The sequence below is a fragment of the Mustela erminea genome, chromosome 21 (genome assembly GCF_009829155.1).
Source record: "Mustela erminea isolate mMusErm1 chromosome 21, mMusErm1.Pri, whole genome shotgun sequence".
Taxonomy (NCBI): domain Eukaryota; kingdom Metazoa; phylum Chordata; class Mammalia; order Carnivora; family Mustelidae; genus Mustela; species Mustela erminea.
The window spans coordinates 6,677,855-6,704,575 of record NC_045634.1 but is presented as its reverse complement, the minus strand read 5'-3'; the positions used below and the strand labels follow the sequence as shown (position 1 = coordinate 6,704,575).

Sequence of the window (26,721 nt, the reverse complement as noted above, 5' to 3'; positions counted from 1 at the left end):
GTGTAAATGTGGGTATGTATGTGGGAGCCCACAGATAAACCCATCTACACAAACACACTCATGTGCTTCTATGACATAAAATCCAAAATTTCATCACAATTATATTACATATTTTTAATTATAGGGAAACAAGAAGATGGCAGTACACTCCAATACTATTCTTTGTTAATTTTTAACTTGAAAATTAATGCTACTAAAAAAAATTCCTTTTGTACTTGGTCCACATGCAAATGCAAGTTTTTGTGTAATGAAATTCATGCTAATGCAAATACGATTTTTCCTGATAAAAAGAGCCTAGAGGGATGCCTGGGTGGCTCAGTTGTTCAAGCATCTATCTTCGGCTCAGGTCTTGATCCTGGAGTCCTAGGATCGAGTCACACATCTGGCTTCCAGCTCAGCGGGGAGCCTGTTTCTCCCTCTCCCTCTGCCGGCTGCTCCCCTTGCTTGTGCTCTCTCTCTCTGTAGCAAATAAATAAATAAAATCTTCAAAAAAAAAAAAAAAAAAAGAGTGGATCAAGACACTCTTTCCTCTCCTAGCCTGGGTCTGGTCTCAGACTCTTTCCAGCAGGAAGCTCCAGAAATCTAATTAACAACTGATGGATATTATTTTTTAATTAACTAATTAATTAATTAAAAAATAAAAGTCTAGAATGTTTCAAAATCAGCACTATTAATGAAAGAACGGACATACTGGTAAACAAGGAAACAAATGATAAACACAGTCAATGGGTTGAAACAAAAACTTTCACCAGCTTCATCAGTCTGGAAATCCACCTTCTCTAACATAACCAGGGGTGCGTGGTTGCTATTGTCACTCTTAAGTGTGCAAGAAGATGAGGAAGAGCAAGGAGGCAGAAGTAAACTGTACAAAGGAAAACCAAAGTAACACAGGTCCCCAAAGATAATTCTTCTGCTTGTATTTCCAGAGTGGCCAGTTCCATAATCAGATGAGGCAAACATTGACAGAATTTCTACTCTCCCATTGTGCTTTACAGTCATAACAAACGGTGTGATTCGTTTATATGGAAAAGTTCATCGAAAGCAAATGTAGAAACTAGGTTTGAACTCTGCTGCTCGCAGGTGCTCAAGCTATGCGTGTACCGGCTTAGGCATGGGTAAGATATGGAGAATAATTCTTACCTTTCAGGATTGTTTTGGGAATAAAAGAGTGCCATTGCCACAAAGAAACCACCGAGGAAAGGGTGAACGCATCTGCTGTTCACCACCCTATGTGCACGCACACATGGCACAGGTCTTACCCTGAGAAGCTTTGCCAGCACTTCCCATGCAGAAATAGAAAGGAACCATTCTTAAGAAACCCAAACAGACACACCAAGATTAGCATGGTAACAGGCATTTCTGCTCCCAGGAAAAAAGACCTGGTTACTGGAAGCAGCAAAGGGTCACCTTATTCCCCTGCCTGGCTAGGTTCTGATAAGAACCGGGATTAGGGGGTGCCAGAGCCCCCAAATCTGGCTAGGAATCTGCTGAGGGAAAGCCAGCTCCTGATGATGAGGTCAAGGCTGCATATTCAAGCCCCATAAGGAGATTTTTCCTGGCAACAATCTTTCTCCTGGCCCGACCCACGCATACATGTGTCCCAATGGATGGAGGAGCTATGTCTGGGGGTTGGGAGAAGCAACTAAATGCAATCTGTTCCCATCATCAGGAAGGAAGGAAGGAAAAAAAAAAGAAAACCTCAAAACATTGGTCCTATTGACAATAAGGCCAGATGTCCTTTTCAAATATCGGTATCTGACAGGGGCAGCGATAAAGAAAGACTCTGGACTAAAGAGAACTGTATTCCTCAGAGAAAACATTCAATGGCTATAGTAAAAGTCAAACTAATGGTGGCTCACACATGATAGCTCATTTCCTCCACACCTAAGGAGCAAAGTGTAAATAATCCGGGACAGGAAGGCAGAGCCGTCATATCAGGACTCCAGGTCCTTCAAGCACATGGTCCTCACAGACTCAACATGTAGTTTCCATTTTGTAATTTCAGCTGACTACTGTGGCTCTTCCATTCTGAGTACATTCCAGCCAGAAGAAAAGGGAAAGAGCAAGGCAAGGCACCAGATTACCCTGGTGTTTAAAGGTACAGCTAGAAAGCTGTGCACATTACTGGAGTTCACATCCCAATGACTAGAATCAAGTCATAAGGAACAGCAACACCTAGCTGCAAGTCTTACTGTGAGTGGCCATGTGGGTAGCACAATTTGGGGGATATATTGGGTTTCCTAGGGCTGCCATCATACAGTACCACAAACTGAGTGAGATAAACAGAGATTTATTCTTTTATGGTTCAAGAAGTGATATAAACAGAGATTTATTCTTTTATGGTTCAAGAAGCCAGAAGTCCAAAATCCAGATGTTGGCAGAACTGGTTCTGGAGGTTCTGAGGGAGAAACACCCCCATCCTGCTCCCCAAGCTTCCGGTGGCAGCTGACAACCCTTAGTGTTCTTGCCTTTGACTGCATCTCTCCAATTGCTGACACCACGGTCACACAGCCTTTGTGTTTCAGGATGCAAACCTTCCTTTCCTTTCCGGTGTATAGAGACACCAGTTATCTTAATGTGAGATCATACTGCTAAGATGCTATTTGCAAAGAGGGGCACATTCACAGGCACCAGGAGTTAGGACTAGGACGTCTCTTTCTGGAGCATGTTATCCAGTGCAGCACAGGGGATGACTGTCGAAGGAGGAGGAGAGTGGGGGATACTGGTGAACGCCTGCCACAGTACACTGGGATACCGCATCATGGAACCTCCACCAGAACTCACTTCCCTCGTCTAGTTAGTCTAGAAGTGAATCCAACCAGCATTCCCCTCTGCAAACCCTTCATTTTCTAGACAGTTCCCATGTCTTGTGTCCCCCACAGTCACCTGTTCTTCTCCCACAGATCCACATCTGGACATGCCCTCCATGGTTCTCCCCTCAGCCCAGCCCCGTTTCAGAGGTTGGTGACTCCCAAGGCTTTTTCCTCTGCTCAGGAGTCAGTGGCAAATAGCTGCCACCCTGAGAAGTAGGGCCACATTATGGCTTTTGTGGAACCTACATGCTTTGCCTTCATGGGCCCTTTCCTCTATTAAAATATTAAAAAAAAGTTAGGGGTGCCTGGGTGGCTCAGTGGTTAAGCCTCTGCCTTCAGCTCAGGTCATGATCTCAGGACCCTGGGATCGAGGCCCACAACAGGCTCTACGCTCAGCAGGGAGCCTGCTTCTCCCTCTCTCTCTGCTTGCCTCTCTGCCTACTTGTGATCTCTCTTTGTTAAATAAATAAAATCTTTTTTAAAAAACATTTAAATGTACATCTTAATAGTTTAATAGTTTAAATTTTTATTTTATGAATTTTATATAATAGTATATTATATCATTAATATAATTAGTAATTATTTTAGAATTATAATTTTAAGTAAATGATATATTCTATAATAATATTTATATATTATAAATATAAATTATATTTGTCATAAATATAATATATAATAATTATAATTTTAAACATATTATATTGTATAATTATAAATATGTTTATAATTATAATTATTATTAATTAATAATATAATATAGAATATATAAATTATTTTATATAATTTAAAGTTATATTTTATTGCTACATTGCTATAAAATTAATGCCTTGATTATTATATATTAATATTTTGTTATGTATTGTTATATATTAATATATTATATATTAATATATTAATTAGATATGTTAATATAGTAAATGAATATTTGGATGTTTATATTAAAATTATATATTATGACTACATTGCTATAAAAACCAATGCATTTATATTATATATAAAAACATTTTCTTCAACTGAAAAAATTTTTTCTCATCATTTCAAAAAACCCTTAAAAGTTTGTAGACACTGGGCACTGATCTCCTTGCTTAATGGTAAGTCATCTGAACTTGAGAGCATGTTAAAAGGAACAGCAGAGACAGCAGCCACCAGATCTAATCACAACTTCTGATCAGAGAATGGGAAGCGATACCCACCACGTCCCCCTCCCCCTAACAAATTGTTCACTTTATTTGCTCTCACAACACCTTAGGGACATACAACAAGGCACATAACAACCCATTGTTAGGTCAGAAAGGGCAGCCTGCTTTCAGAGCTAAGAAACAAATTTCCTCACTCCAACTGTGTTGTCACCACTATTCTCAATCTCAACATGAATTGGAAGAAACATGCCCACACCATACAACATGGTGGACACAAAGCCTTTATTGAAGTTTGAGAGAAACTGCCCATTCTTCAACATCATGAACCGTTCAATCCTGCACCACAAGTCTGACTAATCCCCAAATATATTTCATCCCATACTTGTCAATTCTATTATTTCCTGATGCATTTAGTTTCCACTCATAAACTGACCCAGAAGACATATTTGTGAGGATGACTGACTCATCCACTAAAACTCATAGATCCCATCAAACCTCTCAGTCTCAGGCAAACCAGGACAGTTGGTCAAGCCATAATGATATCTAGGTGTCATCCTCTGCTCACATTTATGTGTTTTGACCAATAAGATGAAAAGTTCTGAGAACTTTTTTAAAGTAGTGATTGTAGTTCTGGAAAGTTCTAGTGGAGAGTCCAATATTACCACTCAGCAAGATGTACCTGGCAGTAAATGTGGCCAAACCAAGTCCCCCTGGCTTTCATGGCATCTTCTGTGTGGAAAGGAATGGCTGTGATTCAGCTGCCTCTTTTCTGGGCTCCCTGGAACAGTCTCTTCTAGAAATATTTTAGATGAATTGCCAAAGGAGAAAAGGGAGTTGGGCTGTGGTCCTCAACCACAGTGCACTTAAGAATAAGTAGAACTTGTTAAAAGTATGTTTTCCTGAGCCCTATCCCCAGAAAGTTTAGCTTCAGAGAGTCCAAAAAGCAATCTTTCTAACAAGAACTCCAGCAATCCTGATGTACATAGTTAGTGGGTGGACCACACTGCTGCAAACTCAAGCAGGAAGGAAACCTGAGAGCTGCTCCCCATCCCAGTAAGAAAAGCAGAACTGTGCACTCATGAAAAGGGAGGCACTTAGTGGTAGGACTGCTGTTATCTAAAAAGCATATACTTATAAATCTTGAGAATGTTGCAAAGCATATCTCGGTTATCAAGATAACTATGCTCTCTCTCTATATATATATGTTGTGTCATACATTTACCTATAATGCATACAGACAATGACATAAACGAGATAACAGCCACTAAAGTGACTGTATATAATAGGCATTTAATACGTATTTATTCATATATATCCCACGGTGATGTGTTTAACATATATGTATATTAACAAATCCATAGTCCTGTTTTGACCACGTTAACATGGCCATAAGATAACCAAATAGAGTTGACAAATGGGCAGTTGGGTATAGGAGACTATAGCTCTGGAGTTTGGTCAAGGGTCAAGTTAGGGCTAAAGATACAGATTTAGAAAGTGATCCACATAAAGCTTGTAGCACTTTAGTAAAGCACAAACCATGGGGGCTGGGATCTTGATGTTAAGTCAAGATCAAAAGCCCCATAACCTCACCGGCATGAGTTTGGCTCTGTACATGAATCCAGGAACCAATAAAGCTTAGGCTAGCCATAACCAGAAATTAGAATGTTTATCAGCTTAGAATATAGTTCCAAGGCCATGTGTGGAAGCCCTTTGAGGTAATTCATTCATAGCTCAGTACAGAAACTCATGGGCCCCAGGCAGAGGCAAGCACAGGATGATCACACAACCCAATACACCAAAAGGAAAAAATTTCTCACCAACAACATCCCCAAGGAAAGATGCACTCAGACCAAAATCACAGAATATATGAGGAAGGCCAAAAACAGAGCAAGCAAACCCCACACTGCCAAACCCATCCCAAAAAAGAGGGAAGAAATTACATCTGCAGAACTAGAGATAATAGAACAATCTGAAAGAAACTTTGAAATTTGTTCAGCGGGAAATAGAAAATCATTTAAGGGTTTTAAGAAAAAGCTGAACAGGCTGAAAGTAGTGTTTTAGAATTACTAGGGTGGCAATGACATGGAGAAGTTAGAGAGAGGAGCAGCAGGAATAGCCAAGAGGATTTACACCATCTACCTACTAGTAGTGTTCTCTTCCTCTTCTGAACTCCCCTGAAATTAACTGGCACATCTCTTATGACTTTGTGACCTCACCACTTTAATCTGTGTTTTAATGCTACCTCCACGTATATAAACCATATAAAGGAACTCGCCAAACTCAAAGCTCTTTTGCAGTAGAATAGATGATAGATAGGTACATAGATAGATATGTAAATGATAAATAGATGATGATAGATAGATATATAGACAGACAGACACCTTTCTATATCCCCCAGAGCACCTCACATAGTGTTCTGGGCCCATGGGAGATATTCATAAATAATGTTTTATAAATAAACAACCCAACAAATGAACAAAAGTTATGTTAAAATCTGATTGATGAGACCTTGCTCTGTGAACCTCTAACTTCAACTGGAACACAAAACCAAGCTGATGGCACATCATTAGCTTATCTCCCCAGGATCTGATTGGCTCCTAAACTTGTTCTCTTCTTAGCCTATGTGTATGTCAGCTGTCAGTGTATTTAAAAGTCAGCTGAATTCAGTGACAGCTTTAAGCCCTGTAGCACTGATAAAAATCTTTTGCTATGTGTGGATTCCCTGGTGCAGATTGCTATATAACCTGTCTTCCCTTCAAATTGATTGTCACTCCATAGACTTTTGACTAATCATTATAGTAGGTCTTGCCCTAAATCCGACTACCCCATTTCTAATTAGTTAGAACATTTCTCCTTCCCTCTTTGAAGAAAAGGTCCGATGTAATGGCCAGTGCCTAGAAAACAGCAATAACTTAGGAACTTATACAGGGGCACAAACTTGCCACACTGAAGAGCATAACAGCAAAGATGTTAGGACTTCCTGTGAGGCCCAGAGCCATGCTCATTTCCATAGCTTTCCTTATTATGGTGGTGGTAATAATAATGAGGATGACAGTGATGCCAATGACACAAAGCTATCTTTTTTAAGATTTTATTTATTTATTTGACAGAAATCACAAGTAGGCAGAGAGGCAGGCAAAGAGAGAGAGGGGAGGAAGCAGGCTCCCTGCCGAGCAGAGAGCCCGATGCGGGACTGGATCCCAGGACCCTGAGATCATGACCTGGGCCAAAGGCAGAGGCTTAACCCACTGAGCCACCCAGGTGCCCACAAAGCAATCTTTGATTGAACACCCAATATCACCAGATATTATGTTGGGCATCTTTCATACAAGTTGGCATGTAATCTTCCCTAGAATCCAGTTAGGAAGGTACTAGCATGTCCTGCCTGTCCACCTTACAGATGAGAAAATTGAAGATGAAGAGTTAAATAGACATTTTTGTAAAAATATAATAGGTGTCAAAGCCAAGATTCAAACCTAAGTCAGTGTGAACGCAGTTTACATTCTTTCCATTTCCTCACACTGCTTCCACCATATATGCCCATGCTCCAACAAAACACCCAGGGGCACTCTGAATAATTATCTCAAGGACTTCAGATGATGAACATGTGCTTTGGAGCTGGAACGTTTTCCCATGAGACTGGAATCATGAACAGGCACCAGCTTCCTGAGTTTTTATTCCAATTCTATTCATGACTTCTTCAAGAAAATGACTAAATAAATCTGGTCTTATCATGCTCCCTCCATTTCACTCCACTGAGAATGAACTGATCCAGTCCAGCTCCAGATTTTTGTGTCCCCTTGTGAAGCCAACTATCCACCCACATGGCCAAAGCAACTGCAAACAAACAGCTCAGAAAAGTTAATGGACTTCTTTGGGGATACAGAGTAAGACCATAATAGAAAAATCATAATCACAGCACATTCTAGTACTTGCATCATTGAAATAGTCCATTGCCAGTGTGGTCCAAACACATTGTACTGGCTTGCTCTCTAAGACTCAAAGTAACTACAGAATTAATTATTTTAAATTAATTTTAATTAATTTATTTTAATTTATTTAAAATTAATTTTAAATATTTCAAGAAGCTTAGAATGAGTGATATTTTTTAGTTACTCTACTAAGCACATGACCATCAACAAGACAATGGTCAATTCTGTGGTCAAGTCACACTATAATATTATAAATTAGTAAAAATACATGAATTACAGCTACTTGAAACAACATGGATGAATCTTAGAAATATAATTCCCGAGAATGCCAAGAAATAGGGTCAAATGACTCAAAATCCAGAGGGGGAAAAAACAAATAACAGAAAAAACAGTGATCCATATTAATTAGAGTTATCAGATAGTGACTTTAAAGAAACTATGATTGAGGGGCGCCTGGGTGGCTCAGTGGGTTAAAGCCTCTGCCTTCGGCTCAGGTCATGATCTCAGGGTCCTGGGATCGAGCCCCACATTGGGCTCTCTGCTCAGCAGGGAGTCTGCTTCCTCCTCTCTCTCTGCCTGCCTCTCTGCCTACTTGTGATCTCTATCTGTCAAATAAATAAATAAAATCTTGAAAAAAAAAAGAAACTATGATTGATATATTCAAGAAAATAAAGGAAAAGATAGCAAATTTTACCAAAGAATTGAATCTGTTAAGGGAAGAGTCAAATGGAAATCCTAGAAGTAAAACAATAAAATTATTGAAATTAAGAATTAACAGAGGGGTTCAAGAGCAGATTAGATATTGCCAAAGAGAGGATAATAAAGCATAGAGGAAAAGGAATGAAAAATGAGGAGTGAGGGGAGAGCATAAGAGGTCTAAGCACATGGTAAATACATCCAGTATATTTATTACTGGAGTCCCAGCTGGAGAGGAGAGAGATAATGGGATAGAAGTAGTTTTCAAAGAAATACTGGCTGAGAATTTTCAAAAAATGATGAAAACATCAAGCCACAGAGTAAAGAACTTCTACAAAACTGAAGCAAGATTAATACAAGGAAAACCATGTTTAGATAGTCACAGAAATACTGCTAAAAACCAAAGCTAAAGAGAAAAATCTTAAAAGTAGCCAGGGAGGGGGAGAGGACACATATTTTTTTTTTAAAGAACAAAAATAAACTGACAACTAAGCAATAGAAAAAATGGAAACGATAAGACAGTTAAAGGAAATGTTTAAAGTACTGCAAGAAAGCAACTGCTAACCTAAAACTCTATACTCAGTGTAAATATCTTTCACATATGAGACATAATAAAGGACAAAATAAAAAATTTTTAGATAAACAAAAACTGAGAGAATTTATCATTAGCGTATCTGCATTAGAAGAAACACTAAAATGATTTTTTCAGGGCGCCTGGGTGGCTCAGTGGGTTAAGCCGCTGCCTTCGGCTCAGGTCATGATCTCAGGGTCCTGGGATCGAGTCCCACATCGGGCTCTCTGCTCAGCAGGGAGCCTGCTTCCTCCTCTCTCTCTCTCTGCCTGCCTCTCTGCCTACTTGTGATCTCTCTCTGTCCAAAAAAAAAAAAAATCTTTAAAATGATTTTTTCAGGCAGAAGATAAATGCTTCCAGATGGAAACACAGTAACGCAAGAAGAGAGAACAGCAACTTTTGGTAAAATTTATGGATAAATCTAAATTAATATTTACTGTATAAAACAATAATACTAATATCTGTGGAGCTCAAAGTATATGGGGAATTAAATATGTGTTAACAGGGGCGCCTGGGTGGCTCAGTGGGTTAAAGCCTCTGCCTTCGGCTCAGGTCATGATCTCAGGGTCCTGGGATCGAGCCCCGCATCGGGCTCTCTGCTCGGCAGGGAGCCTGCTTCCTCCTTCTCTCTCTCTGCCTGCCTCTCAGCCTACTTGTAATCTCTGCCTGTCAAATAAATAAATAAAATCTTTAAAAAGAAAAAAATATATATGTGTTAACAATACCACAAAAAACAAAAGGAGAGTAAATAGAGTTAAAGTGTTATAACGTTGGGGTGCCTGCATGGCTCAGTCATTAAGCATCTGCCTTTGGCTCAGGTCATGATCCCAGGGTCCTGGGAATCAAGCTCTGATCAAGGCCCACATCGGGCTCCCTGCTTGGCAGGAAGCCTGCTTCTCCCTCTCCCACTCCCCCTGCTTGTGTTCACTCCCTTGCTGTGTCTCTCTCTGCCAAATAAGTAAATAAAATCTTTTAAAAATAATAAAATATACAATAAAGTGTTATAAGGTTATTGCACTGTCCAGGAAGTGATAGACGTGTTCATTTAAGATAGGTTATAACAAAACAATCATACATGATGTAATCTCTGGGGTAATCACTAATGAATAATAAAAGAATGTACAAATAACAATCTAATAGAGTAGGGAAATGATTTTTTTTAAATACCTCATTAAGCCAAAGGAAAGAAAAGAGAACAAAATTAACAAACAATGGAACAAATACAAGGTAAATAGTAAAATGATAGGTTTAAACCTTGCTGCCAGTAGTTACTTTAAATATAAATGGACCAAATTCCCCAATTAAAAGACAAGGATTGTGAGACTGGATAAAAATAAATAAAATCCAACTGTATGTTACAGGCATACCTCAGAGACATTGAGGATTTGGTTCCAGACCACCACAATAAAGCAAATATTGCAATAAAACAAGTCAGATGAATTTTTGGCTTTCCCAGTACATATAAAAGTTGTCTACACTATGCTGTAGTCTATTAAATATACAATAGCATTATCTTTTAAAAAGTGCATAATTTTAAAAAATGCTTTGTTGCAAAAAATGCTAACCATCATCTGGGCTTTCAGGGGTCATAGATCACTATAAAAATATATATAATGATAATTATAAAGTTTAAAATATATTGAGAATTACCAAAATGTGACACAAAACACAAAGTGAGCAAATGCTGTTGGAAAAAAATGTCACTGATAGGCTTGCTCATCACAGGGTTGCCACGAACCTTCAATCTATAAAAAATGTAATATCTGCAAAGTGCAATAAAGCAAAAAGTAATGAAATGAGGTATTCCTGTACAGCAATACATCTTAAACATAAGATTACAGAATGAAAAGCTATGTGGAAGGTTTAAAACATAGCCACAAATCCTTTGATTCTCCTCATTAAAGGTGGGGGTTTAACTCCCCTCCCTGATTTGAACAGGTTTTTGATTCCTTCAGCTAATAGTATATGGCAGAAGTAACACTTTTTTTCAAGGGTAGGTCATAAAGGCTGGGCAACTTATGCCTTGTTTGATGAAGCATTTGCTCTTGGAGCTCTGAGCCTCTTTGTAAGAGCCTGATTACCATGAGCCTTACGTGCTATAAAAAAGCCTGAGCTACATAGAAGGGGCATGGGCAGACACTCCAGCAACACTCTTAGCTGAGCTCAGTCTCCAGTTAGTCTGGTCCAAGTACAAGATGTGTGTGTGTGTGTGTGCACGCGCGAAAAATCTCTAGATGACTCTAGCTCCCAACCATTTAAGTCTTTCCAATCACAATTCCAGACATTGTAGAACAGAGATAAGGCATCTCTGCTAAGCTCTGTGCAAATTCCTGACCCCTAACACCTCTGAGTTGTTGGTTTATGCCAGTGTTTTGGGGTGTTTTGTTATATAGTAGCAGATAACTGGAAAAATGCTAAAACTAAAAGGATGGATGGAAAAAGATACACCAAGCAGAGATTAGTCAAAAGAAAAATGTTGTATCTAGACAATTATCAGACAAAGTAAACTTTAAGGCAAGCAATTTTATTAATTTACATTTCCTAATAATAAAGTGGTTGGTTCAAGAGAAAAATATAGCAGTATTAAATGTGTGTACACATGGGGCACCTGGGTGGCTCAATGGGTTAAAGCCTCTGCCTTCGGCTCAGGCCCTGATGCCCGGGGTCCTCGGATTGAGCCCCATATCGGGCTCTGTCGCGCCCTCCCTGCCTGCAGAGATGACACAACACCAACACACACACAGGTCGATGCACAAGCTCTTGTTTATTCCCTGGTCGATCTTTCTCCTCCGCTTCTTTCTCCTTCCCCTGCAGGGAAGTTCCCTTGCCTTATATAGGGCATAACAGCCAATCACAGAGGTGTTCACGTGAACAGGAGGTATCTGGGGCTTGTAGGCAGTGGTGGCATGCGGTGTTCATGTGACAAGCACGAGGTCACGTGTGGCCAGGGCGGATGTTTTTCAGGCTGTCCGTGCTACTCGGGCTATGTAGCCGGAGCCATCTTAGGGGCGCGACCCCGACAGGGCTCTCTGCTGAGCAGGGAGCCTGCTTCCTCCTCTCTCTCTCTGCTTGCCTCTCTGCCTACTTGTAATCTCTGTCTGTCAAATAAATAAATAAAATCTTTTTTAAAAAATTTGTGCACACATAACAACATAGCTTCAAAATATATAAAGCAAAAACTGACAGATCATAGATATTTACAAGTATGGTTGGAGATTTTAATATGCTCTTAGAGTATATTTTGAAGGATAGACATCATTCAGAGTATATTCTCTGATAACACTGAAATCAAACAAGAGATCCAAAACAGAGAGATAACTATAAAATCTCTAGATGTTTAGAAATTTAAAAATATAATTTTCTAATTGACCCATAAGTCAATGTAAAAAAAAAAAAACCTACATTAAAATATCAAGCTTCTAGCCAACAACAACAAAATACCATTAATAAAGAAAAAAGGCAAATTGTAGAATGGAATAGATATTTGCAATACATATGGAGATTAGAAAATACCCTTAAATGAATGGAAATAAAAATAACATCAAAAATTGTTGGATTCAATAAAATAGATATAGAGAAACAACCCACTATACCCACCAGAATGCCTAAAAAAATTTTAACTAACAATATTAAGTGTTGTCAAGGATAGATATGGAGGAACTAGAATTCTTACACACTGTTGGTGGACATGTGAATTGGTACAACCACTTTGGAGAATTCTTTAGAAGTATTTATTATAACATGTACATACCCTAAAACACAATTACACTCCTATTATACCCAACACAAATGTCCATTAACAGTAGAATGAAGGGGCTCTCTGCTTCTCCCCATGTGGCAGACAGCCACTTCTGGTGTAATGCCAGCCACATCCCCCAATACACAATGGTGAAGGTCTGAGTCAACAGATTTGGCCATATTAGGTCACCAGGGCTGCTTTTAACCCTGGCAACCCTGGATATTGACACCATCAGTGACCCCTTCATTGACCCAAACTACATGATCTACCTGTGTTGGTAGGATTCCACCCATAGCAAATTCAGTAGTATTGTCAGGAAATTTGTCATCAATGGAAAGCCCATCTCCATCTATGGAAATCCCATCTCCATCTTCCAGGAACAAGACCCCACCAACACCAAAGGGAGTGATGCTATTGCTGAGTATGTTGTGGAGTCCTCAGGGGTCTTCACCACCATGGAGAAGTCTAGAGCTCACTTGAAGGTGGGATCAAGAAGTCATCATCTCTGACGTTCTGCTGATATCCCCATGTTTGTGATGGGCATGAACCATGAGAAGTATGACAACTCCCTCAAGATAGTCAGCAATACCTCCTACACCACCAACTGCTTAGCCTTCTGGCCAAGGTCATCCATGATGACTTAGGCATTGTGGAGGGACTTGTGACCACAGTCTATGCCATAACTGCCACCCAGAAGACCATGAACAGTCCCTCTGGAAAAGTGTGGTGTGATAGCCAAGAGGATGCCCAGAACATCATCCCTGCTTCTACTGGTGCAATCAAGACTAAGTTCACCCCAAGCTGAACTGGAAGCTCACTGGCATGATCTTCTGTGTCCCTGCCCCCAAAGTGTCAGTTATGGATCTGACCTAATGCCTAGAGAGAGTTGCCAAATATGATGACATCAAGAAGGTGGGAAAGCAGGGATCCTGGGCCACACTGAGAACCGGGTCATCTCCTGAAACTGTAATAGTGATACCCACTCTTCCACCTTCGATGCCAGGGCTGGCATTGTCTTCAATTGTAAGCTCCTTTCCTGGTATGACAATGAATTTGACTATAGCAGTTCGGTGGTAGACCTTATGGTCCTCATGGCTCCAAGGAGTAAGAGCCCCCCCGGACCACCAGCCCTAGTTAGAGCAAGAGGAAGAGAGCTTCTGGGGAGCCCTTGCCCCAACTCATCCCCCAACACACTGAGTATTTCCCAACCTCTACACAGTTCCCATCCCAGACCCCCTAAAGAAGGGGAAGTGTTTGGGGAGCCCTATCTTATCTTGTACCATCAATAAAGTATACTGTACCCAGCCAACACATACACACACACACACACACACACACTAGAACAAATGAGTAAATATGATGTAATACCACTCAACCATGAAAAAGAAATGAACTACTAACACGTATAACATCATGGATGAATCTTACAAAGATAATGCTGTCTGAAAGAAGGCAGACATGAGAATACATACTTAATAATTCCAAACCTTGTCTATGGTGATATAAGTCAAAACGGTGGTTACTTTGCAGGGAGACTAGGGAGAGAATTGACTGGGAATGGATACAAGGGAAGCTTCTAGAATACTAATCATATGCCATATCTTGATCTAGGTATGGTTACATAAGTGCATACTTTTGTAAAAATCAGTCAAGCTATGCACTTAAGATTTGTGCATTTTAATTTTTTTAGTTTTTTAAAAAGCAAAGGGATAATAAACACAAAATTCAGGAGAGTGGCCACTTCTGAAGGAGAATCCAGGGAAGGGGAGAAGGAAGAAGTATACAGACACTTAAAGTTTACATTCCTGATGCATAAAATACCCTTCTGTATATATCAAATATCACATTAAACGTGAAAAAAAATCTTTTAGTAAAAACAAATTATTCAAACAATTTAAACCCATGTGCTAAACTCAGGAAGAATTTTTAAAGTAAAATTAATATAAATTATTTTCAGTGATATTTAAATACAGGAAGACAATGCATTAATATAATGAGTGTCTTCCTCACATGGTGTTGGTTGTACTTTCAAGAGGTCCCTCTGTCTGGGGTAGAGCACTAAGAATGGTGGGTATCACCGAGTATATACTGTCTGTTGGGCACTGTTGTGAATGCATTACATGCATCTAATTGTCACATAACCCTATGAAGCCAGTACTGTTATCACCTCAAATGAACAGATGGGGAAACACACACAGGGAGTTCAAGTGATTTGCCCATGGCCTCACAGCAGGCAAGCCCCAGAGTCAGCCTCTGAAGGCTGGTTTTGAATTGCCCTCTGGTTTAGAGCCTGTTTGTTTCACCCCTGCACTGCTCTGCCTCTTCTTATAAGAGGCACATCCCTGATTTCTGGAAGTTCTCAACCATACCCGACTCCTGATAAGGCCTGAAATCGAGTTCCAGAGTTTTATAATACCTGCCTCAGAGAGAGGGGTGTTGTGATATGTCCATAATTACGACAATGAATTACAGTGTCATTACCGCCAATAACAATAACAATAAACATTAAGCCCACATGGCACTACATTACAGAATAGATTTAAAAGTTGCCATGATTGAACTGTTACCATGTTTCCTAATTTCAGACCTTCACTAAGAAAGAAGTAACCCGGATAAATTACCTTTTCTCTGTGAACTCTCTCCTGTCCTTTTCTGGCTTATGACCCCTACCACTTTAAACGATGCATGTGATTTATTCATGATGTGTATCTTACCTCTCCTCCAGGATGATAGGATTCATTTCTGATTCTTCCTTGCCTCCCATTACTTAGACATAGTAGGTGCTTAGCAAATATCCCTGTAATCAGTGAACGCATGACAAATAAATAAAAATTAGGTCAAACACCCCAGTTCTTTATAAAAGCTTCCACATAGGGGAGCCTGGGTGGCTCAGTGGGTTAAAGCCTCTGCCTTCAGCTCAGGTCATGATCCTAGGGTCCTAGGATCAAGCCCTGCATCGGGCTCTCTGCTCAGCAGAGAGCCTGCTTCCTCCTCTTGCTCTGCCTGCCTGCCTCTCTGCCTACTTGTGATCTCTATCTGTCAAATAAATAAATAAAATCTTTTAAAAATATAAATAAAAGGGGCACCTGGGTGGCTCAGTCGGTTAAGTGTCTGCCTTTACCACAGGTCTTGATCTCAAAGTCCTAGGATTGAGCCCCACATCAGAATCCCCACTCAGTGGAGAATCTGCTTCTCCCTCTCCTTCTGCCTCTGCTTCCCCAGGTTGTGCTCTCTCTCTGTCAAATAAATAAATAAAATCTTTAAAAAGACTTTGCCCATCATATTTGCCGCTGTATCTCCAGGGCTTAAAGAACCTCTAAGTTGTAAATATTAAATATCTGTAAATGTTGGTTGAATGAATGAAAATATGAAGGATAAATCATTCTCCCACATTGTAAAGTAGCTGTAAACCATTCCTCATCTCTGTGAAAGGTCTCCCACTCTGGATGGGTCGACATGTCCATCAGCTCAGAGAAATAAGGAATACATGCTGCTGGGTCTTGATGATGGGATGAATGAGTTTATAATGGAGTGATGGGTAGCTGGCTTGAGAGAAAACCCTTCACACTGATCCAACCACGTGGCAGTGGTGGTGGTGGCCTGTGCAGGAATTGCAGCAAACTATTCTTATTACACCATCCTAGAGACGATGACGATGAATGTACATGGCTTGAATGTCTTTCAGATTTTTTGTTTCCCTGCTTGGTTGAGATATAATTAACATACAACGTTGTTTAAGTTTAAGGTGATAGATTCATCTATTGTAAAATGCAACATATATCACCATATTGAGAGCTGACACCTCCATCTTGCCCTAGCACGACCATTTCTTTTGGGGCGAGAACATTTAAGAGCAACTCTCTTAGCAAATTTCAGACATACAATATAGTGTTTTAACTAACTGTATTAACAATACTTAACTAATAGCATTTTAATATGCTATAAATTAGATTCTTAGAAATTACTCATCTCATAATCATCTTATAACCAGAAGTTTATACTCTTTGACCAACATTGGTCAACTATCTCTCCAATTCCCCAACTCTACCAGCCTCTGGTAATCACCATTCTAGTCTGTTTTTATGAATTCATTTTTTTTTTTAGATTCCACATATACATGACATCATACATTATTTGTCTTCTCAGTCATTTTTTTCACCTAGCATAATGCCCCCAAGATCCATCCATGGTGTCCCAAATGGCAGGATTTCCTTCTTTCTCATGGTTAAATCATATTCCGCTACACACACACACACACACACACACACACACACACATCAATTACATCTTTACCCATTCATCCACTGATGGTCCCTTAAGTTGTTTCTACATCTTGGTTACTGCGAATAATACTGCAATAAACAGGAGAGTACAGGCATTTCTTGGAGATCCTGTTTTTATTTCCATTGGATACATGCCCAAAAGTGGCATTGCTGGATCCCCTGGCAGTTCTATTTTTAATTTTTGAGGAACCTCCAGAGTATTTTCCACACTTACTGCACCAATTTACATTCCCACCAACAGTGCACAAGACCTCCCTTTTCTCTACATCCTCACCAGTACTTGTTATCTCTTGTCTTTTTTGATGATGGCCATTCTAACAAGAGTGTGGTGTTATCTCTCATGGTGGTTTTGATTTGTATTTCCCTGATGATTAGTGATGCTGAGCATCTTTTCGTGTACCCCTTGTCCATTTGTTTGTCTTCTTTGGAAAAATATCTATTCAGTTCCTCTGCCAATTTTTTAATTGGATAGTTTGGGTTTTTTTATTGTTGTTGTTGGTTTGGTGTGGGGTGTGTGTGTGTGTGTGTGTGTGTGTGTGTGTGATAAAGCTGTCTGGATTCTTTATACATTTTGGATATTAACCTCTTATCAGATAAATGATTTGCAAATATTTTCTCCCATTCAGTAGGGAGCCCTTTCGTTTCACTAGTGGTTTCCCTTTGCTGTGCAGAAGCTTTTTAGTTTGATGTAGTCCCATTTGCTTATTTTAGTTTTTATTGCCTTTACTTTTGGTGTCAAATCAAAAAAACAAAAATGTAGGTCATGGAGCATACTCCCTACATTCTCTTCTAGGAGCTTTAAGGCTTCAGGTCTTCAATCTTTAATCCATTTAGTGATTTTTGTATATAGTGTCCGTTGAGGTCCTGTTTCATTCTCCAGAATTTTCTTTGTCTAGTTAGAAGTCGCCTAGGCTGGACGCCAAGCTCCATGATAGGGTCGGGGAAGTTCTCTTCTTCAGTCTTTCCTGCTCCACTTCCATTTCTTGATTTCTTTGGCATATCATTCTATCAATGGGGAAAGCCTGGGATGGCCCTTCTTAAATATGAAACATCACCATTCAGAGTGAGCTATGCCTTGGGGTAGCTCTGGAACAGCCATTTGAAGAAAAGACTGTTCTTTCCTGCCCTTGAAAAAGCAGGCCTTGTTCTCCTGGGTGGGAAGCTTGACCTTCTTCCTGACTCCTCCCCTGCCCTTCAGCTCCTACCCAGCTCTTCCTTCTAGCCCCCAACACACCTGTTTCTTCTCCTCTTCCCCCTACCCCATCTACCCCTTGTGGTCTGCAGTGACGGGCATGCCAGAGTTTGATCTCAGAGCAGAAAGAATCCACAAAACAAGCCACAGAGTCTAACAGAAATGCTCTGGAACCAAGTGTTTCTCAGCGACTTGCTCAGAAGAGTGATCAGAACCGGAGACTACGGCCCAGTTTGTTCGTTCATATCCTTTTATTGCAAAAGACCAAGTTCTGACCAGCACGTATTTTGATGTCTGATCCCGGGCATCGCTTAGCAAAACCCCTGAGCTTCTGCACCACCACCACCCCCCTCCCCACCACCATTCCCTTCGGTAAGTGACTTGGGGCGGGTGCGGGAGCAGGGGGAATCGGAGGAGAGCTGGGGGAACAGCTCACTCCCTGAGACTCAGAACCCAGTGTCTCAGAAATGCCATCCAGTACACCTCCCGCTCTTCTAAAGGCGTCTATTCGTTCTTAGCATTCTGGGTGAGTTTTTATGGCACCTGTCTCAACCACATGGGCCTCTCCATCCACTGACTTCTATCTTAGCCTGTCGTCTCAGGCTCTCTCTCTCTCCCCACTTCTGGGCGCCGTGGTCACTCGGTGGGTCTATCTCGGCGTGTCCGTCCCGCCGCAGACCTCTTCCCCACCCCCCTCGGGGCCCCGGACCCGGAGCGCCCAGCCTCGCCCGCGCTCCCGGGGCGGCGGGGAAATGCCGGAGCGCGCGGCTCGCCGCGCCGGGCGCTTTCATCCCGATCCAGGTGGCGGCAATCCAGGACAGGATTTACGGGGCCCTGACCCTGAGCCGTCAAGAAGGAGCAGCCAGATTAATGGGGTGGGCGGGCTGGGGTAATAATCGTTTGTTTGATGTGACAAGCCTGATAGGCGTTGATTTACTTACAGACTGATGGGCTTTTAATTGAGCACCTCCATCCCAGTCACTTCAAAGGCAGGGGAAGTTGACAAGGGGCCCCTTTCACCGAGGGTGCCCGGTGACTGACAGCCCCCCTCCGCGGACGCTCGGCTCGGCCCGCGATTGGGCCCCGCGGACCCGGCCCGGCCCTCTGGCAAAGTAACACATTTTCGGTGTAACTCAGAAATGGCCTTTTGTCTGCTGCCAAGGGGGGCAGGCCCGGCTCGGCAGGCCGCGCGGCTCGCGGGAGGGCCAGGGCCGGGAGCCGCGGGTGGCCGCCCGGCTCTCCCCGCCCCTCGCCGCGCCGCCCGGCTCCCACCTCCTCCGCCCTCGCCGCACTGCCTCCCCCTTCCCAAACCCGCGCTCCGCTCGGCCCTTCCCGCCTCCCCCCAACCCCCTCCTTCCTCCGCCCACTTCCTCCTTCCTCGCCCCCTCTCGGGAAACGCCGAAAAAGGTGGAGTCGGCGTCTGCGGTCCCCGGAGTGGCCTGTGAACCCGGTCCGTCCCGTCCCCGGACAGCCACCCTGCTGCCCCTGTCGCGCCTTCAGATCGGGGCACCCTCGGCCTGGGAGGCCAGGCCTCCAGGGAAGGGGCAGGGGCCACAGACCTCCGTGACTAAGGTCCAGCGGGACTTGCAGCCCGTTCTCCTTTGGTCCAGAAGAGGCTTTCATAACACAGGCTTTTACTCTGCTTGGACTATTAGGAAATGTCCTTTATCGGGAAAGTTCTGTCAGAATGGATTTGTTTTGGTTTTGTTTGTTTGCTTTGTGTAGTTAAGTTCTGATTTCCTGGCGGCTGAACTTGACTTGGGCGGGGAGGAGGACGTGCCCAGGACTCTCCGGTGACGTCTGCTCACCTGCTGCGCCCGGGCTGGCGTCCAGGACGAGGGGACCCGGGAGTCGCGGAGGCTGGGACCCCACCCACCCAGGGGGTGGAGTCCCTGAACTCTAAGGGTGGGGCCTCCAAGCGTCCTCCCTGGGCGGGGTGGTTCTGTGAGACCCCTTGAGGGAGGCTCCAGCTTCAAGTTCTAAGTCAAGCCGCTTTAGTGACTGCCCAAGACTGTGGGCAAGGTCCCTCCCCTGCGTTTTCTTCTTCTTCCCCCTGTAGTGACCCGTCCCAGCTCAAATAGCCAGGAAGGAAATGAGAGAGCAAGAAAGACAACAATAATAACTAGAAAGACAACAATAATAACTCACATTTGCATAGCATTATTTAGTTTGGAACACACTTTCGCCTCTATTATATTAATTGGTCTTTTAACTGTGTGAGGTAATAAGTGTGCTGTCCTTTTGCCCATCTAGACAGATGATAAAACTGAGACTCAAAGGATAATGTGCTCCCAAGAGACAAAATCGCATCCCAAATTCAGGGACATTAAGACATAAACCATGTCCCAAACTCCCTCCAAATCAGCTCCTTCCTTCACAGTACATCACTGCATCCCAGAGACTATTGTCTCCCATTCCTTTTGAAGCTGCTTTTTCTTACTCCAGGTAAGTGGTTAATCTTGTTTCCCTCCCTTGTTTTCTCTTTTCGGGCCCTCCCCTGGCCCTCCACCCTCCTTGTCTGGGTGTCCAAGGACAGAGCATCCCACCTACCTTTGGGAGGCCAAATGTGTCCCTTAGTCTCTGCCCCAAAAGCCACTTCCAAGGCTCCCTGAGACCATGATGCGCCGTTAAGACCTGCTGCCCCAGCTCTCCTCCAGTATCTGTGTATGAAATGGCCACAGGCAAAGCCCCTGTGCATTGTGTTCTCTACTCAAACACATTCCCTGCAGTTGTCCATTGCCTATCATCTCAAAGCCAACAAAACACATGTTTCTCCTGACCTGCTGGAAGGGTAGTTGCTACTACAGAGCTGAGCCCTGGGACAGAGGCTTCAGACAAACTAATCATCTTTCCCTTTCTGGCTTCTATGCCTTGGACGGATTTCCACTGATGGACTGAATACCACAAGATGTGGTCTGTTCACATGTCGGTGTCCTCCCTGGAGTCCAGGGACAAGTATGCATCTTCTTATCTTATATCCCCCGTGCCCAATGCTGAAATGTTGCAGAAACTCTTGTTGCCGAAATGGTTATCGAAAGGCAGTATGGTGTCTGGGTGAAGTCAGATAGCCTGGGATCACATTCCCAGCCCCACTGCTTGCCAGCCACACAGCCTTCAGAGAGGTCATTTCCATTTTGCATGCCTCCGTTTCCTCATCTGTAAAATGGGACAAAAAGAGCACCTACCTGGTGAAGTTATTGTGAAGGCTGAACGGGTTAATAACCTATGTTATCTAATCCACAATGCACTGGAGTTTTAGATCTCACAAGGAAAGAAGAAAAGACTGTGAAACAATCTGTGACACAATGCTTTTTATCAATGTCAGAGATGTTTAAAAGTGTTTAAAATGTCTACATAAAACCCTTAGAGGGGCGTGTGGGTGGCTCAGTCAGTTAAGTGTCTGCCTTTGACTCAGGTCATGATCCCAGAGTCCTGGGATCAAGACCCTACCCCACCCCCCTACCCCCACCACCCCCCACCACGTTGGGCTCCCTGCTCAGTAGGGTGTCCCAGTCTCCCTCTGCCTCTCCTCCTTGCTCATGCTCTCTCTCTCTCTCTCTCTCTCAAATAAAGAAAATTAAATGAAAATAAAAACACTTAGAAGAGTAGCTATCTAAGTGAAAGCTACTGCTCTTGTTGAAATGTATTCTAACAAAAGCCACATGATGAGTGAGTTAGTCCTCACTTTTTTACAGACGAGGAAACAGAGATTCGGATTGCTAAAGGAGCTTGACTGAGCTCGCAGGGCAATGAACCCTCCGCAGGCATGGCAGGCATTTAAAACCTGCCTTTGAGGTGCAGTAATCTACAGTTATTACAATAGCTGGCAGTCGCCCACCACGCTCCCCGGGAGTTAGGAGCTGGGTTTTGTTCTCAATTGCATTAGCTTTCCTTAATCTAAATTTCTTCCCCCTCTGGTATAATAACTCTGCTTCTTCCTCCCCCTCCTCCTTTGTACTTGGCTCTGATCTTGTTACTTTTCTGTTAATGGCTTCAGGTTCTACTGTATCTGCGATTTGAATTGTAAGCGACCTCATATCTTTTATGGCGGTAGGGGGGTATAAATAAATATAAAGGTCAAGATCAGCTTTTAAAGATGACATGCAGCAAGAAAAAGTGAGAGGGCATATGGCCACGATTGCATGTGGGAATGTATATGTGGACACCCTGAGGGACTGCCCACAGTGCTCCCTCCAGTGCTACCCAGAGAGAATCTGATGCTAGGTGTCCCAGTGCAGGTCAGAGCTCAGCAGGCCCCTACACCTGGGGTAGCTGTCACACCAGACTTTTTTCCCATAACCCAACGAGAACTACAGAGTGGAAAGGCAGAGGATCTTGGGAAGTTCTGGGGGCTGGAGGCAGTGAACTTTTCTAGGACATTCTCTGGCTCTCCTTGGTACTGCCTGCCTCGGTCCCAAAAAGATGCCACTTGGCCACTTGTGCCCACCATTTCCCCACATGAGGAACCCCAGTATTCTACCTCTTCTGTCCGGCTCATAATACTCCCGTTAAAAGATAATGGATACAATAGGACATAGTATCATACTGAGGTTTTGCTTCCCAAGTCGGGAGGCCAGGGGCTGGCTAGAGAGTCATATTTGTGAATTTGCTTGGATTTTAAAGGATGGGATCCGGGTGGAGAGGGCTTTTCCAAAACTTCTCTCAACTCTCCCACATCAAAAGCTGGGTGAGCAAGGCAGTTTGAGAAGGACGCCTGCACAGGGCACGGGGAGCTTTGCCACGGGAAGCAGGGAGAACACGCCATCCTCCAGTACCCCTGAATGGAGCCTACTGTTCTTCCTCCAAGATTGAATAAAATGTATTCTATGCTCAGATCCACCAGATAAAGAAAGAATATATCAACAAAGACGGGGAAAGACGAAAATGGTTGTTCAGCGATCCATTCACGTACGTGTAGTTCATCTCCAAGGCTTCCAAGAAAGCAGCTGCGCACCAAATCCCTTCCGACGCTGTCTGTATCTGAGCCTCCTGGGAGATAATCCTCTTAATGGAATATTTAAGAAATCGGATATAAATCACCAACCTTTTATCTCACCTGAAGATCCCTCCTCCATAGGGCGGGTGATGGCGGATGGCGCATACGTCTATCTACATACGGTCGGTGGCAGGTGTCTTTGTGAGCGGATGTTGCCATGTTTTTAGGCTCGTTATGCTTTTCAATATCTAAATCTATTTTAGTTTTCTGAAGATAGGGGTGTAAGATTATAAATCTTAGAGATCAGAGCCCAGAAAACAGCTGCACCTAGAGACAATTAAAACACACATCCCTGGGAGAAACCTTTTTGGTCATTTGCAACCAACAAAAATGCCTATTAGTATGACGCGCTCATAAATAACGAGTTTGGCATATGCTTTAGTACCAAACAGAAGATGAATAAATTAAATTTGATTTACAACCTTTTTTCATTTTTATTAGCACTGCTCTGAAGAGTTTATGTAAGGGACGTGCCAGAGCAGTTATGCCAAATGTTTTAAGGCGTTGGTATTGATATTATATAAATTAAGGTGTTTTAATTTGCATTCTTTAATTAACTAAATACTGGCAGAAAAATAAAACACAAGGGCAGCCCTGACTTATTGCTTCTATTAAACTGCTGACGTCTCTGAAAAGATGCTTTAAGTAATCCAATTCATACAGAGAGCAGGAGGAAGGGGTATTAACACTCTGATTTGGCAAAACACATCGGGGTTGAAGAAACCAATATCCTGCTTTGCTTGCACAGTGGTTAAGGTGGTGAGTGTATTCTAAGAAGGTCTGCGTCAGTGTCCCCAAGGAAGAAGTGGTCAATGTTTTTTTTTAATTGTGCATCCTGCCCAGGTCTGGGCGGAAGGGTCAAGGGGCAGCCCAGCCCTACCACCGGGTATGAGCAGGTTTCTGGCCTGTATCACTGCCAGTCTAAAAAGGGAAAGCTGGTTGAATAAAGCCAGTGGATCCCAGGTCAACATGATCAGGTCCAAACCCAAGGAAGGAAAGAGTTAAAGATCCTTCAGTACACTTAGCTTCTTCTCCTCAATGCTCCCCATCTCCTGTAGGCCCCAAGCAAAACCAAAAACAAACCCAAAAAAACCTTCCAAAAAGATGTGCCTGGAGTATTTCAATTCCTTTCCATGCCCTGAGTCCTGTCTTCAGCTCCAGAGACTTCCTTAAAATTCACTGTTACAGTGAGGGCAGTAACTACTTTCTCTTCCAAGTCAGAATGAACTTCTCCCTACTTTCCCTTCTTTGCTCTTCATGTTTGCTCTCGGTTTCTCCTCTCCTGTAGGGTCAGAATCAACCCTGGTAAGGTCTCAGCTTCTGTGATTCTTGCTCCAAACGTGTAGGGAGGGACAGCTGTAAGAAGGAGATCACAGTTTCCCGCGTTGGCCGTAGGAAAGAGGTTTCTCCTAAAACAAAGGCGAGAACATTTTATTTCTCTTCCCTAAACCCACAGGAAAAGAGCTGTCTGAACAAAAGCCCATACTGTTCTCTCCCCATTTGAAGGGTATCCGACTTGGATCCTCTGCTGGGACCGCCAAGCATCATGTCCAGGGTGGGGATCTTGGGGCTTCACAGACACCTGTTGAGTTGATTGGAGACATCACACAGGGAGAGGTAGGGCTGGGGAGCACAACTTGGCTCTCTCCTGGCCCCTACACTGCCTGTACCCTTGCATATGGCACCAGCACTGTGTCTTTGGAAAGCCCAATAAGAAGCAGGTCAAGGGCAAGCCCAAGCAAGCCCAGTGGTCCCGGCCTTCCGGTCCTGTCCTTATGCAATGTCCCTACCCCAGTTTTCTTCCTTGAGGCTTTTCTTGACTCACTCCAGAAATAAAGGATGAATTCCAACTTTTAATAAGGAAAATACCGGTCTCCTTTGCCAGCATCCTATCCCCCCGCCCCACCCCCTCCAAAAAAAAAATCGCACTTTCTTGTCGTTTTCCATCTTGCAACTCTGTCAGTTGTTTTAAAACAACTGTTTTAAAACATGTCTCCTGTCACAAATATGATTGTCATCATGCATTTTTACTGCAGTGGTGAAAATTTCACCCAGCTTTGAGAGAGGGGAGGGACCTCTGAGAGCCCCTTCAGGCCTGCCTCAGGACAGGAATGAACAACAGGAAAACGACACCGTCATGGTTTTGAACTACTGTGGTTTTTCTGGTTGTGGCTGTCTGCGTTGTTTGCTTGTTTTTTGTTTTATTCAATCATTTGTTCATTTTTTTTTCTTAATTTAAGGAAATTAATGAGAAAAACGAACACAGCCTGGCAGAAAGCGGTTGTGTTGAACTTATCAATGACAGGCCCTGGGAGACATGTGAGAGTTGCTTCGGGATGCCTGAGGAAAGTTCTTCAAGATGTTAGAATTTTACTTTAGACATTCTGGAATGTAAATCCATCCTGATTCCAAGAGCTTATCAACACTCTGCCTGGTCCCGATGGTTCTTCCCATTGCCACAGGGTCAAGGTTACGAAGGAAACGTGAGCTTTTGACTCAGAGGCCCAGGCCTAGGACCAGAAGTGAGAGGACCAGAGTACAGCTCCTGCTGGGAGTCTTGGCAAAGCAAAGCTGCAAGCCTTGTTGAGAAATCGCACACGCGTGATGTTTCGTACCTTTGAATTTTACAGGTACTACCTCTTCAAAAATAAAAATAAAATGAAAACTGTCTTGGTGAGCACGTGACTAACAGTAAGTGTTGATTTCATAATTCGATGTCTTGCAATCCTTCACAAGCCTCCTTCTGGTTGGGTCTGGCGATGAACCTTGACTTATGCTACCAAAACCATTTCATGCATTGTCTTTGACACAAACCTTTGCCTTTCAGTGAGCATAAACCAGAAAAGTCTAGATGCTACAGAGTTCTTACTGGGGCTCACTGACTGGAAAGTTGGCTTTATTAAAAGATGTACTTGCCAATATCTTGGACTCTATTAGGCCAGACTTGAATATTCTTCTCCTCCTTTTTTCCTACTAAATGAGGGAGAAGGTTGGAAGGGGTGAAGCCAGGGTCATGAGAAGCATGCGTGTTTTGTTTATTTGTTTTGTTTTTTGTTTTGTTTTTTTTTCCATCTTTGGAAGATAGAAATGAGCCTTTCAAGTTCTCCAAATGAATGTGACCAGAAGGTCCCAGAGGTGTCCGTCAGGTTTCCTGGGGGAACTTCCAGTTCACCCCAAGTACGTCCTCCCAACCATCTTAAAGGGAGTTTGTTTTGAACACATAGAGTTTTTGCCCATGTGCTCCTAAGAATATCACCCTATAATCTATTAGCCCACACAGAAAATGATATATACCCTATATATACCCTTATACGTGTATCTGGTAAATCACAGCATCAGCAAGACGAAAAAGCATCCAAA

The 26,721-nt window shown here is 42.7% G+C and overlaps 1 long non-coding RNA gene and 1 pseudogene across 1 annotated transcript; both read left to right on the top strand.

Moving 5' to 3' along the window:
• The first annotated feature begins 12,802 nt into the window (after nt 1–12,802).
• Nucleotides 12,803–13,763, top strand: LOC116582039 (annotated as a pseudogene).
• Nucleotides 13,764–18,747: 4,984 nt separating this feature from the next.
• On the top strand, nt 18,748–26,278 carry LOC116581884. The gene is made up of 3 exons (XR_004282285.1): nt 18,748–18,891; nt 23,200–23,483; nt 25,602–26,278. It is a non-coding gene; the product is annotated as an uncharacterized LOC116581884 (long non-coding RNA).
• Nucleotides 26,279–26,721: the final 443 nt, after the last annotated feature.